Source organism: Rattus norvegicus, chromosome 20 (assembly GCF_021556685.1).
Source record: "Rattus norvegicus strain SHRSP/BbbUtx chromosome 20, alternate assembly SHRSP_T2T, whole genome shotgun sequence".
Lineage (NCBI taxonomy): Eukaryota > Metazoa > Chordata > Mammalia > Rodentia > Muridae > Rattus > Rattus norvegicus.
Window position 1 is genome coordinate 8,343,331 of NC_141553.1, and position 12,954 is coordinate 8,356,284.

At 49.4% G+C, this 12,954-nt stretch overlaps 1 pseudogene; it reads right to left on the reverse strand.

The window, feature by feature from the left end:
• Positions 1-1,388: 1,388 nt before the first annotated feature.
• Positions 1,389-6,122, reverse strand: LOC147998559 (GTP-binding nuclear protein Ran pseudogene; annotated as a pseudogene).
• Positions 6,123-12,954: the final 6,832 nt, after the last annotated feature.

A 12,954-nucleotide genomic window follows, 5' to 3' on the forward strand; every position in this document is an offset into this window, starting at 1 on the left:
TTGGTTTGAGACAGAGTTTCACTGTAGCCAAATCTGAGCTGAAACTCACTATGTAACTCCTGGCTAGCCTTAAACTTGTAGCGATTCTCCTGCTGCAGCGCTGTCAAGCGCTAGGCTCACAGGTGTGTGCTTCCTCGAGGAGCAGAGACATTTTTGATGAGTGAATAAGAAGGTATGGGTGGGGGTTGGGGATTTAGCTCAGCGGTAGAGCGCTTGCCTAGCGAGCGCAAGGCCCTGGGTTCGGTCCCGAGCTGGGGGGGGGGGCGATAAATAAATTAATTAAAAAAAGAAAAAGGTGTGGGTGGGGCTTGGCGATGTAGTTTTGTCGAGGAGGAGACCCAGGCTGTGTATTGAAGAAGGGTAACAAATATTAACGTTAATACTGCGGATCAGACCAGAAAACGGAGAGGCTGAATGGGAAGGCTCTGGACTGAGGTCTGGGTAGCAGGTGACCGGAGGCTCAACCGCCAAGGATGCCCAGGAGCTGAGAGACCTTCAAAAACAGCTGTACGGTGCTCTGATGACTGTCGCTGAGCTCTGTTTTATCGTTACTTTCAGTGTATCTGAAAGAGAGCCTTTATTTTCTTTAAAATTCCTTTTTTTTGGGGGGGGGGTCTGCAGAGATGTGCTCAGTGGTTAAAAGCACTTTTCCTGTTCTTCTTCCAGGGGATCTGAGTTCTGCTCTTAATTCTCACACGGGGCGGGGGGGGGGGGGGCTCACTAGGCCTGGAACTCCAGAGCCAGAGAGCTGGGATCCTTAATGCCCAGGGCAAATAAATGCTGAGAGGGCGTGGCTCGCCTCTGTGGGACACACCAGAAAAGACATCACAAGTGGCTGTCACTGGATGGGAGTGAGGCTTTAAAGGCTACTCAGAGGGTGGACACCTAAGAACCGAGGCTGTGGGAAAAACAGTAGACTGCCTTCTTTCTGGGGAAGTTTGACCACTAGCTTCCTCTAGACATGCTCACTGACCCCCTCACCCCGCCCCTGCCCCCTGCAACTTCACCTCGATAGTTTCCCACCTTCCCTCCCTTCACACCCCCACTCCCACCCCATTAACCTCTTTTTTTCCCCCTTAGATTATTTGAAGTACAACTTTATTCTGATTCTAAACGAAAAGAGTGGGAAAGACAGTAACAAAAAAGATTTCGGGGTTGGGGATTTAGCTCAGTGGTAGAGCACTTGCCTAGGAAGCGCAAGGCCCTGGGTTCGGTCCCCAGCTCCGAAAAAAAAAAAAAAAAAACCAAAAAAAAAAAAAAATTTCACCACTGAATACTGGGATGGGACTGCAGCAGTCTTAGCTTTGAAATTCAGGAAGGAAACAACTCTGTCCCAAACAGCTAAATACGCAAGTCCAAAAGTAAAAAAATAAAAAATGAAGGTATGTTTAACTGCCACCTTCACTCCGAAGCCCATCATCCTCATCCGGGAGAGTAGTCGTCTGAATACCCTCTAAATCATTAAATCATGCTCGTACTGTGCTGCCAAAGCTGGGTCTGTGACAACCTCATGGGGGGCCAGAGCAGGCATGGCAAGGAATTCCAAGTCAGGACCTCCAATGAGCTTTCCGGCAAGCCAGAGGAAAGGCTTTTCAAAGATGTAGGTACCTTTGCCAGAAATGTCATAGCACTGAAGATTCTTTTTTCGGTGGAAGGCAATAGATTTTGCCTTCACTTTCCTGTCTTTAATATCCACTTTGTTGCCACACAACACAATGGGGATGTTTCCACACACGCATCTCTACCCCAGTTCGCTCAATTCTTGTGAGTAACTCTAGACGTCAAACATTATAATGGCACACTGGGCTTGGACGTAGTAGCCATCGCGCAGGCCTCGAACTCCTCCTGGCTGCCTGTGTCCCACACTGAACTTGATGGGTCCTCTGTGCGTATGGAAGGCAAGCGCGTGCACCTCCACGTCCAAGGTGGCTACATACTTCTTCTCAAAGTCACTTGTCAAGTGGCACTTTACGAACGTCGTCTTCCCGGTGCCACCATGGCCCACCAGGATGAGCTTGAATTGGACCTGCCGCTCTTCCCTGCGCTGCCATCGCGGTGATCCTTCTAGAAGTCTCCGCGCCTGCCCCACTGAAGCTGGAAAGATGGCGGAAGCGGGATTCAAGTGCCTGAGACCCCTTGTCTTTGTTTTTGTTTTTTTTTTTTTAACGTTGGTGATTGATGCAGGGCAAGTGCTACCACTGAGCTACACCGTCTTTTTTTTTTTTTTCTTAACCTTTTAAAGTTTGAGACAACTCCCTCCCCTGCCCCTCCCCCATCTGTAAATTATGCATGGCAGGGGCCTGAGGAGGTCAGAAGAAGGTATTGGGTGCTGGGAACGGAACCTGGATCCTCTATATAAGTGCTCTTTACTGCTGAGCTATCCCTCCATCCCAGGGAAAGTAGGAGCCCTTTTCTTTTCTTTCTTTTTTTTTCTTTTCTTTTAAAGATTGATTTATTTATGTATGAGTACTCCATTGATGTCTTCAGACACACCAGAAGAGAGCACCAGACTCCATTACAGATGGTTGTGAGCCACCATGTGGTTGCTGGGAACTGAACTCAGGACCTCTGGAAGAGCAGTCAGTGCTCTAACCGCTGAGCCATCTCTCCAGCCCCGAGCTTTTTTTTTTCCCCCTAAAGCCAACCATGCACCGTAACTTTCCTGCCTCAGCCTTCCAAGGAGGTGGAATTCCAAGCCTCTCTGCCAAGGGCTTAGCTTACACACTCTTCTGGAACGTAGAGACACTGATCCCTAGGAAGACTGACTTACTCTCCACCCTTTAATGGTCCGGTACCACCCCTGAGCCCCTTAGAACTTCCTCCAGCACTTGTCATACTAGATCCAAGAAGACCAAGTGGCCTGGCTCCTCAATGGGCCGGAAGCTCGAGGAAATGTGAACTGTGACTTATTCCCCAGGACATGTCCCAGCTCCTGTCTAAGGTCTACCACCTAGTACTCAACTGTGAAGAAAAGCAAGGCTGCCTGGGGGGTGTGGCCGAGCTGGGTGAGTGCTTGCTTAGCCTGCCCCAAGGCCTGGGTTAAAAATGGGAGCATTCTGCATAGACCAGGCACCGTGGGGCCGTGTGTAATCCCCACACTTAGGAGGAAGAGGTGAGGAGATCAGACATTCCAGGCCTTATTTGCCTACTAGGGAGTTCAAGAACAGCCTGGGCTGTCCTCGATCTTGTTTTAGTAAAAAAGGAAGAAAAGGGGCTGGAGAGATGGCTCAGTGGTTAAGAGCACTGACTGCTCTTCCAGAGGTCCTGAGTTCAAATCCCAGCACCCACCTGGTGGCTCACAACCATCTGTAATGGGATCTGATGCCCTCTTCTGGTGTCTGAGGACAGCGACAGTTTACTGAAAAACAAAAAAGAGCTGGAGGTAAGGTGGTGTCTCTCTCTAGTCTCAGTCGAACTGGAGCAAGGGGAGGACCCGGAAGTCAGTAGGAGACTAAGAAGGCTGAGATGTGATTTTTTTGTGACCAGTCTTCCACTAGCAGCAACCATAGTCAGTCTTCCTCAAGGATTTCAGAAGGGGATGAGGGAAGAAAGGGGTGCCCACTTGACTTGGGTAAAACCCAAGTTTTGCCCCCATCACCTCATAAATCAGGCACTGTGGGTGGGGCAGGTGTCTAATCACAAGTTAAAGATCACCCTCAGCCGCAGTCAAGAGTTTAAGGCCAGTCCTGACTGTCTGAGATTCCAACTCAATAAAAGAGGGGCAGGGGGGTGTTGGGGGATGGGGATACAGAAGAGGAAGTTAGCTTCTTGCTGGGTATGCTGGCACAGACCTTTCTTCTTAATACTCAGGAGGATTTTTTTTTTGATGCATGCTTTTTTAAGATTTATTTATTTTGTGCATGTGAGTACACTGTAGCTGTCTTCAGACACACCAGAAGAGGACATCAGATCCCATTACAGATGGTTGTGAGCCACCATGTGGTTGCTGGGACTTGAACTCAGGACTTTTGGAAGAGCAGTCAGTGCTCTAACCACTGAGCCATCTCTCCAGCCCACTCAGGAGGATCTTGAGTTTGAGGCCAGCATGGGCTACAGAGGAAGTTCAAGGCCAGCCTGGGCTACATTTCAGGCAGCTCACACCTTTAATCCGGCCGAGCACTCAGGAGGCAGAGGCAGGGGGATTCCTGGACAGCCAAAGTTACACAGAGAAACCCTGTCTCGGAAAAAGAAAGACCGAGTCACCAAAACAAAAAGCAAATTAAAAAAAAAAAAACAAACCGACACAAACAAAACAACGCCGTCCTTCCTGTCGGTTAGGGAAACGGTCCTGAACAGGTGACTTCTGTTCAGCAGAGGGTCTGTGTGTATTCACTCCACAAGTATTTATGGAGCACCTGCAATGGGCTAGGCGTTGTCCTAGGTGTCGGGGAAAACATCCAGGAAATAAATATGGTGTTCCCGTGTCCTGGGCAGAGGACAGGGAAGTAACTATTCCTACTTAGTCCAGGACCATGTGCTTTGGGGAAAATCTGCAAGGGCTGGGGTACAGTTTAACATTTGCTAGCACGCCTAGGGTCCTGAGTTTGATCCCTGGTAACTGCCCAGGCCTGAGGGCAAGTGGGATAGGTGTGTGTGTGTGTGTGTGTGTGTGTGTGTGTGTGTGTGTGTGTGTGTGCGCGCGCGCGTATTTCTGGACCATGTAGGGATAGAATTGCTACTAATGACTTTCAAGAGTAATTTATAGCTGGGCGGTGATCCTGCACACCTTTAATCTCAGCGCCCGGGAGGCAGAGGCAGGCGGATCTGTGAGTTCAAGGCCAGCCTGGTTTACAGGGTGAGTTTCAGGCCAGTCAAAGAAAACCCTGTCTTGGAAAATAATTCGCTGCCTCCCCAGGATTTAAAAATTGACACTTCAAGATGCAGGGTGTGTGTTTGAGCATGACACGGAGGGGATGTGGGGGAGTCAGCTCTTTCCTGACATTCAGGACCCTGGGGGTTCACCTCGTGGGTCCCTGGCTATCCAAGTCAGATAGCCAGGCAGCAGGCTTGGCACAGACTCTTGGTCACCTCCTTTCTATTCACCTTCCTTCCTCCCTCGCTCCCTCCACCCTGCCTCTCTTTTTGTGAGAGAGTATCTGTCTATATATCCCTGGCTGTCCTGGGACTGTCCATGTAGACCAGGCTAGCCCAGTCTCACAGAGATCCACCGCTCTGCCTCTTGAGTGCTGGGATTAAGGGGGTATACCACCCTTGGCCTGGCTTTCCCCCACACTTTAAACAACCCTCTTTCTTTAAATGTTATTCTTTGGGGGGTTTTGTTGCATACACAGTAGAGGGCATCAGATCTCATTATAGATGATTATGAGCCACCGGTGGCTAGGAATTGAACCCAGGTCCTCTCAAAGAGCAACCAGTGCTCTTAACCACTGAGCCATCTCAAGTTTTATTTTGTTTCGCTGTTTGTTTGTTTGTTTATTTTGCAACAGGGTTTCTCTGTGTAGCTCTGGCTGTCCTCTGAAACTCCCTCTGTAGACCAGGCTAGCCTCAAACTAAGAGATTTGCTTGCCTCTGCCTCTCAAGTGCTGGGATTAAAGGAGTGTGCCACCACTGCCCAGTCATTAAACACTATGACTGAGGAGGAGGGGGATTCAAGCTGGAACCCCTTATTTTCACAGCTGGAAGCCCCTAGTATACATGTATGTTTCGAGCATGTGTGCCTGAAGGTCAGAGGAGGAAGTCAGATGGCTTGCTGTTACCTATGACCTCATTCCCTTGAGACGGGGTCTCTCTGAATCTCGTGCTAGTCTTTGATCAAGGAGGTCCCAGCAATCCTCCAGGCTCTACCTTTACCTTCTACACGGGGTTTACGGGTGATTTTTTTTTTTTTTTTTTGTTTTTTGGTTCTTTTTTTTCCGGAGCTGGGGACCGAACCCAGGGCCTTGCGCTTCCTAGGTAAGCGCTCTACCACTGAGCTAAATCCCCAGCCCCACGGGTGATTTTTTTAACCTGGCTTTTTTAAGTGAGCACTGTGGGCTTGCACACGGGTTGTCATGCTTGTGCAACAAGCACTCTTGCACACCACGCCACTTCCCAGCCTGCGCACGAACTCTCTTTGGAAACTTGCTGCCTTGCTGATCGCTGCGGACAGAATGGGGCTCCATGGTTAAGAGAGCATGTTCTAAAACAGCTTCGAAGTGTCCTGTGGCCATGAAACAAGCTCCCTTTGCACGCCTGTTTCTTTTCTTTTCTTTTTTTTTTTTTCTTTTTTCCCCAGAGCTGGGGATCGAACCCAGGGCCTTGCGCTTCCTAGGCAAGCGCTCTACCACTGAGCTAAATCCCCAACCCCTGCACTCCTGTTTCTTATAAGCTGGTTCCACTCCCAGCCTGTAGCCAACCTCTCACAAGGCCCTTCTGCCCTCCTGTTTCCTATAAGCCCAACCCACCCCAGCATCTCTGGGTTCTCTCCCAGCCTGTAGCCTTCCTCTTAATGAATTCTGTCCATCCGTGTTAGATCTGGATCCCTCACCAGCCCCCTGCCTCTACCCCGGCCCCACCCTCCTCATCACTCTGCCTGGCTCTGGCTATTGAGGATGTAGGTCCTGACTGGTTCTCCCAATGCACCCTAAGCACTCCACAGACAAGCCTCTGCCAAGACACTTAAAGGGGCTTCGTTGTTTTGGGTTTTGAGACAGGGTCTTACTGTGCAGCCCTGACCGGCTGGCCTGGAACTCGCTCTGTAGACCAGGCAATGGATTCACTGAGATCTCTCTTCATCCTCGAGCTAGGATTAAAGGATCTGACAGGGGGACTGGGGATTTAGCTCAGTGGTAGAGCACTTACCTAGGAAGCGCAAGGCCCTGGGTTCGGTCCCCAGCTCCGAAAAAAAAAAAAAAGAACCAAAAAAAAAAAAAAAAGGATCTGACAGGCACCATGCCTGGCCTCTTGTTTGGAGACAGTGTCTCATGTGTCCCAGGGTAGCCTAAAACTTCGTTTCCCCCAAGAACCAGGTTTCTCTTGTGTAGCCCTGGCTGTCCTGGAACTCACTCTGAAGACCAGGCTGGCCTCAAACTCACAGAGATCCACCTGCCTCTGCCTCCCAAGTCTTGGGATTAAAGGTGGGCAGGACCACCGTTCAGCCGTCTAGGATTTATTTGTTTATTTGTTTCTAGCGTTTGGAGGATTTATGAAACAGAGCAGCGGTGGTGGTTTGAGGTGTAGGGAAAGGCGATCGGAGGGAAACCGAGGTAGCTTGTGGTCTGTACATGGTAAACCAACTTCACTGCTCTTTGTAGGAAGTGTGGGCCTTTCGCGTGCACGGAGTAAGGGTGGAGGTTTGGCTAGCCGGAGTCAAAAGGTCACCCACAGGGCACTGTCACATCCAGCAGTCAGGGGTCAAGGGTGCCAGTCTACCTGAGCTCTCTTCAAGTTCCTGAAAAAGAGAAAAAGAGAGACAGATTAGGCAACTGTCTGTCATTGTTATGACCTTGGGTTGGAGGTGATGTCACATCAGAACTAGCAGGAACAGGACAGCCAGCACTCCACTTAGCCCAGGGACCTCTGAACTCCTGGCATCAGCTCTTGGTGAGGGAGGGAATGACCCCCCCCTGAGGTCAGAGGTTAAGACCATTTGTGGTTAGTGTCCTACCTAGTTCCAGTGAGAACCCAGGCCCTCTCACCTGAGGTCCAGTCTCTGGCCAGACTCTGGGAGGAAGTACCTCCTAGGTCCTCTCAGGTTATTGGTAGGATCCAGCTACTTGGGGGGATGCTGTCTGGGGCATTAGTGAGTGATAAATAAATAAATAAGGAAGACATGAGTGTTCTTTTTTTTTTTTTAAAGAAGTACCAGGTGATGGTAGCATACACCTTTTTTTTTAAAATTCATTTATTCTATATAAGTCCACTGTCGCTGTCCTCAGACACCAGAAGAGGGCATCGGATCCCATTACAGATGGTTGTGAGCCACCGTGTGGTTGCTGGGACTTGAACTCAGGACCTTGGGAAGAGCAGTCGGGGCTCTTAACCGCTGACCCATCTCTCCAGCCCGACATGAGTGTTTTTAGGTATGGTGGAGGAAGGAGGTTTATTAGATGTGAGGGAGAACATAACCAGGGAGAGTCCAGAGTGAACAAGACCTTGAGCCTGGCCCTGGGAGGAGGGGAGAGGGGAGAGACAGAGAAGCAAAGGGTAGACAAAAAAAGCTAAGTAGGGGCTGGAGAGATGGCTCAGTGGTTAGGAGCACTGACTGCTCTTCCAGAGGTCCTGAGTTCAATTCCCAGCAACCACATGGTGGCTCACAACCATCTGTAATGAGATCCGATGCCCTCTTCTGGTGTGTCTGAACAGAGTACTCATATACATTAAATAAATAAATTAAAAAAAAAAAAAAAAAAAAAAAAGCTAAGTATCCAAAACTGGCTGGATTATATAGGGAAGGCAGGCTTGGGAAGAGTATATATATATATATGTGTGTGTGTGTGTGTGTGTGTGTGTGTGTGTGTGTATGTATATGTGTATGTGTATGTGTGTATGTGTATGTGTATATGTACATATACATATATGTGTGTGTGTGTGTGTATGTATATAATTTTTTTTAAGACAGGGTTGTACAGTCAGGCTTTGACTGCAAAGAGGCCCTGGATCTGCTTCCAGAGCCTTGGGATTAGAGGCAGGTGTCGCCACATCTAGTCAAGACTGATTGATTGATTGATTGATTGATGATAGATTGTAGAAACAGGGTTTCTCTGTGTAGCCCTGGCTGTCCTGAAACTCACTCTGTAGACCAGGCTGGCCTCCAACTCAGAGATCTGCCTGCTTCTGCCTCCCAAGTGCTAAGATTAAAAGTGAATTAAAAATAAGTTAGAGGGGCTGGGGATTTAGCTCAGTGGTAGAGCGCTTACCTAGGAAGCGCAAGGCCCTGGGTTCGGTCCCCAGCTCCGAAAAAAAGAAAAACAAAACAAAACAAAACAAAACAAAAAAACAAACAAAAAAGAAAAAAGAAAAAACCTGAAAAATAAGTTGCTGTCCAGCAACTTATTTCATTTTTAAATTATGTGTATGTCCAAATGTGGGTATGTGTCCCTGAGTACAGGGGTCCTCAAAAGCCAGAAGGCAGTAGCATCGGATCCCCTGGAATGAGCAATTGTGTTTGTTTGTTTCAGGACTGGCTTTCTAGGTAGCCCTGGCTGGGCTCCCTTTTTGGCTTGAACCCTAGAATTAAAGGCCTGTGCCACTATACCCCTCCCCAACGATAAACATCTTGAATAGGCTTTATGTCAAAATTTAAAATTACACTCATTTATTCATGTGCGCGCATGTGCGGATGCGGGCTGTCCATCCACCACCGTGAGAGGGCGGAGGTCAGAGGGCAACTTGTGGGTATCGATTCTCTCCTCTGACCCTCACCTTGTAAGCAAGGCCTTATCTCTTCGCTGGGCTGTTTGCTCACTGGGCATATGGACTGACCTGCTCTGGTTGAGCTACGTGACAGGTGGGCCTAGCTTGTCAGTGGAAGCAGTTACATCAACAGACTGGATTTCAGAGAGCTCAAAACCGGAGTAGTGCGGGAGGGGGTTCATCAGTGCAGAGGGAAGCACAGGGGAGGGTGCAATTGAGCCCTGGGGTTTGGAGCCAAGGGAGGAAAGGCCTTCCAGAAGGGTAGAAGCAGGAGCCTGTGAGGTTGGAGTCTGTTAGGCAAGAGAGACACCTGTTGGCCAGAGAGGGGTAGCCACCCGACACAGGCTGCACTGGGGTGAGGCTAGGGAGGGGCCGCCCTAATAGAAGCAGCCTCAGTGGAGGTGTGAGGGCTTCCCCAGAAGGTCATAGAGAGTGGAGAATAGAAAATGGGAAACATATGCCTTCAGTCCCAGACCTAGGGAGGCCAAGGCAGGTGAATGTCTGTGAGTTCGAGGCCAGCTTGGTTTACAAAGTGAGTTCCAGGATAGCCAGGGCTACACAGGGAAACCCTGTCTTTGAAAAAACAAAACAAAACAAAACAAAACAAAACAAAACAAAACAAAACAAAGAAGGCAGAAGGCAGGGGCATCTCTGAGTTTCCTACACCAAGTACCTTCTAGTGTCTCTTTAAAGAGCTAAGAATAGGTATTTATTCTTATAATTACTGTGTGTGTGTGTGTGTGTGTGTGTGTGTGTGTGTGTGTGTGTGTGTGTGTGTACATGTCAGCAGACAGCTTTAGGACCGGGCTGTCTTCTTCCCTTCTGGTAGAGTGACCCGCTACACCAGGCCTGGCCCGTATCTCTTAGTTGAGTTTATTTCTGGTTCCCAGCCTCCTCGCTTCTGCTGTGACTGGGCTGAGGACACCAGAGTAGGGATTAGATCCTGTTGTGGGTTTCAATACTGCTTGGAGACTCTTGTTTTGGTGAGCAACAGTGCGAACTGGAAACTTGTCACAGACTGCCACCTAGTGGTCATTTGAAGAACTGCCCCCGGTCCAAACGAATTGCTCGCAGCTTGTTGGAAAAAAAAGAATTGGTAGACTGTTTAGCTGTTCTGGGTTCTGTGAGTCCAAGGTAGCCAGAATGTTCAGGGTCGGGAGGAATATGGTTCCGGGAGAATGGCTCGGTGGGTAAGATCTGTCCAAGCATGTGAACCCATGTGATCTCAGAACCCAGCCTAGAGAGTGGTGTGCGCCTAGAATCCCGGTACTGGGGTAGGAGGATTTCTGAGGATTTTTCAGGCTAGCAGCTTAGACAGAAAATAGCAAACCCCGAGTCAATGTAAGAGAGACCATCTTGAGTGGATAAAGAGGAGTACTCTCGGACATCTGCCATGAGCGGCTGGTCCCCACGCTCCCGCCCCCACCCCGACCCTCGCCTCGTGACTCCTTCACTCGAAAAGTTTTATTTTAGTTTTCGAGACAGGGTCTTATATGTAGACTAAAATCCTTCCTGTAGACAAGGTAGCACGGACATTGGTCTTCCTCAGCCTCCCAAGTGCTGAGACAGAAAGTGAACCCTACCGTACCTGGCTTCAAACTTTTTTTCCCCCACACAGCATATGGCCTCAAGCAGCCCAGGCTAGACCGAAACATGAACGACAGATGCGGATGAGCTTGAACTCCTGATACCCCTACCTCCAATCACCAAAAGCTGTTTCCAGTCCTACACCACCACCTTGCCTGTGTGTCAGCAGAATTTAGGTAGTTTTTTTGAGACAAGGTTTTAAAGATGTTAGGTAGGATATAAGGGCATAATTTAGGAACGGAATCCTACTCTCCCACTCTGCATTGAGGCTGCTGCATTGCATGCTAGGAGTTAAGTGTGGAAGGGTGGAGAGATGGCTCAGTGGTTAGAGCACTGACTGACTGCTCTTCCACAGGTCCTGAGTTCAAATCCCAGCAACCACATGGTGGCTCACAACCATCTGTAATGGGATCCGATGCCCTCTTCTGGTGTGTCTGAAGACAGCAACAGAGTGCTTACATAGATTAAATAAATAAGTGTATGGAAGGTACTGGAAAGGACATACTGCCCCTTCTTCAGGGGCTCAACCAGTGACCGAAGTCCTGCTTTCATTATGTGACCCGGTCATGTCTGTTTCCTCTGGTGCCTGGAGAGACGGCTCAGTGGCCAAGAGCACCCGCTGTTCTTGCAGAAAATTTGAGTTTGGTTCCCTGCACCCAACTCTGGTGGTTCACAACCACCTTGGACTCAGCTCCAGGAATTCCGACAGCTTCTTCTGGCCTTCCTGGACTCCTGGGAACCTGGACTGCTGTGCACAAACCCACACTTGCATGCACACATGGACACATGATTAAAAAAACAAAAATGGGGGTTGGGGATTTAGCTCAGTGGTAGAGCGCTTGCCTAGGAAGCAAACAAACAAAACAAAAAAACAAAACAAAAAATGGTTCTTTCAAGCAGGGTGAGGTGGCACACACCTTCAGTCCCGGCTCTCAGGAGGCAGAAGTAGGTGGATCTTTGTAAGTTCCGGAGCCAGTCTGATCTACATAGTGAGTTTCAGGCTAGCTGGTACTCCACAGTGAGATCCCAGTTCAACCAATATTTGTTTATTTGTTTGTTTATAAATAGCCCTTTGGGCTAGAGGTATACTAAGTTGATTGCTTTTCAGCATGAATCAAACCTTAAGTCTGAGCCTTGAATCCTAGCACTTGGGAGGCAGAGGCAGGCGGATCTCCGTGAGTTTGAGGCCAGCCTGGTCTACAGAGACAGCCAGGGCTACACAGAGAAACTCAAACCCTGTCTCCAAGAACCAAAAGAGAGGGGTGGGGAAGAAACGAAATAAAGGAAAAAACCCTACATTTGATTCCCTGCACCTCATAACTGGATTTGATGTTTGTTGTGAATTTCTCTATTCCCAGCACTCCAGTGGCAGAGGCAGGAGGATCAGAAATCCTGGGTCATTCTCAGCTAATGAAGAGTGGGGGCTAAGGGTTGAGGATTTGGCTCAGTGGTAGAGCGCTTGCCTAGCAAGCGCAAGGCCCTGGGTTCGGTCCCCAGCTCCGAAAAAAAAAAAAAAAAAAAAAGGAAGAGTGGGGGCCAACCTGGGATAAAAGGCAAAGACAAGGCCTGAGAAATGGCGCAGTAGGTGAAGGGCTTGCCTCAAAAGCTCGAAGACCCGAGTTTGGGTCCACAGGACCCATGTGGAAGCCAGGCCTGTAGCTCGTGGCTTGCATCTGTAATAGCAGCTGTAATCCCAGCTATCTTCCAGCAAGACGGAGGTGGCGGGGCAGAGACGGGAGAATCCTGGAAGCCATAGGCCAGCTCACCCGGTGATGCAGCTGCCACAAAGAGCCCGCCTCAAACAGGTGGGAGTGGAGGACCAACCTCCACACACACGGCCCCCGTGGGTCTGCACTCGAGTGCACGAATGTGCACATCCACATAACGCATAACGTTCAAACTGAAGGGACAGTAGAGGGGAGAGGGCGGGCTAGCGGTTAAGAGAGGAAACTGCTCTTCCGGAGACCCAGAGACCCAGTGTTGGTTCCCAGCACCCATGTTGGGCAGTTCACA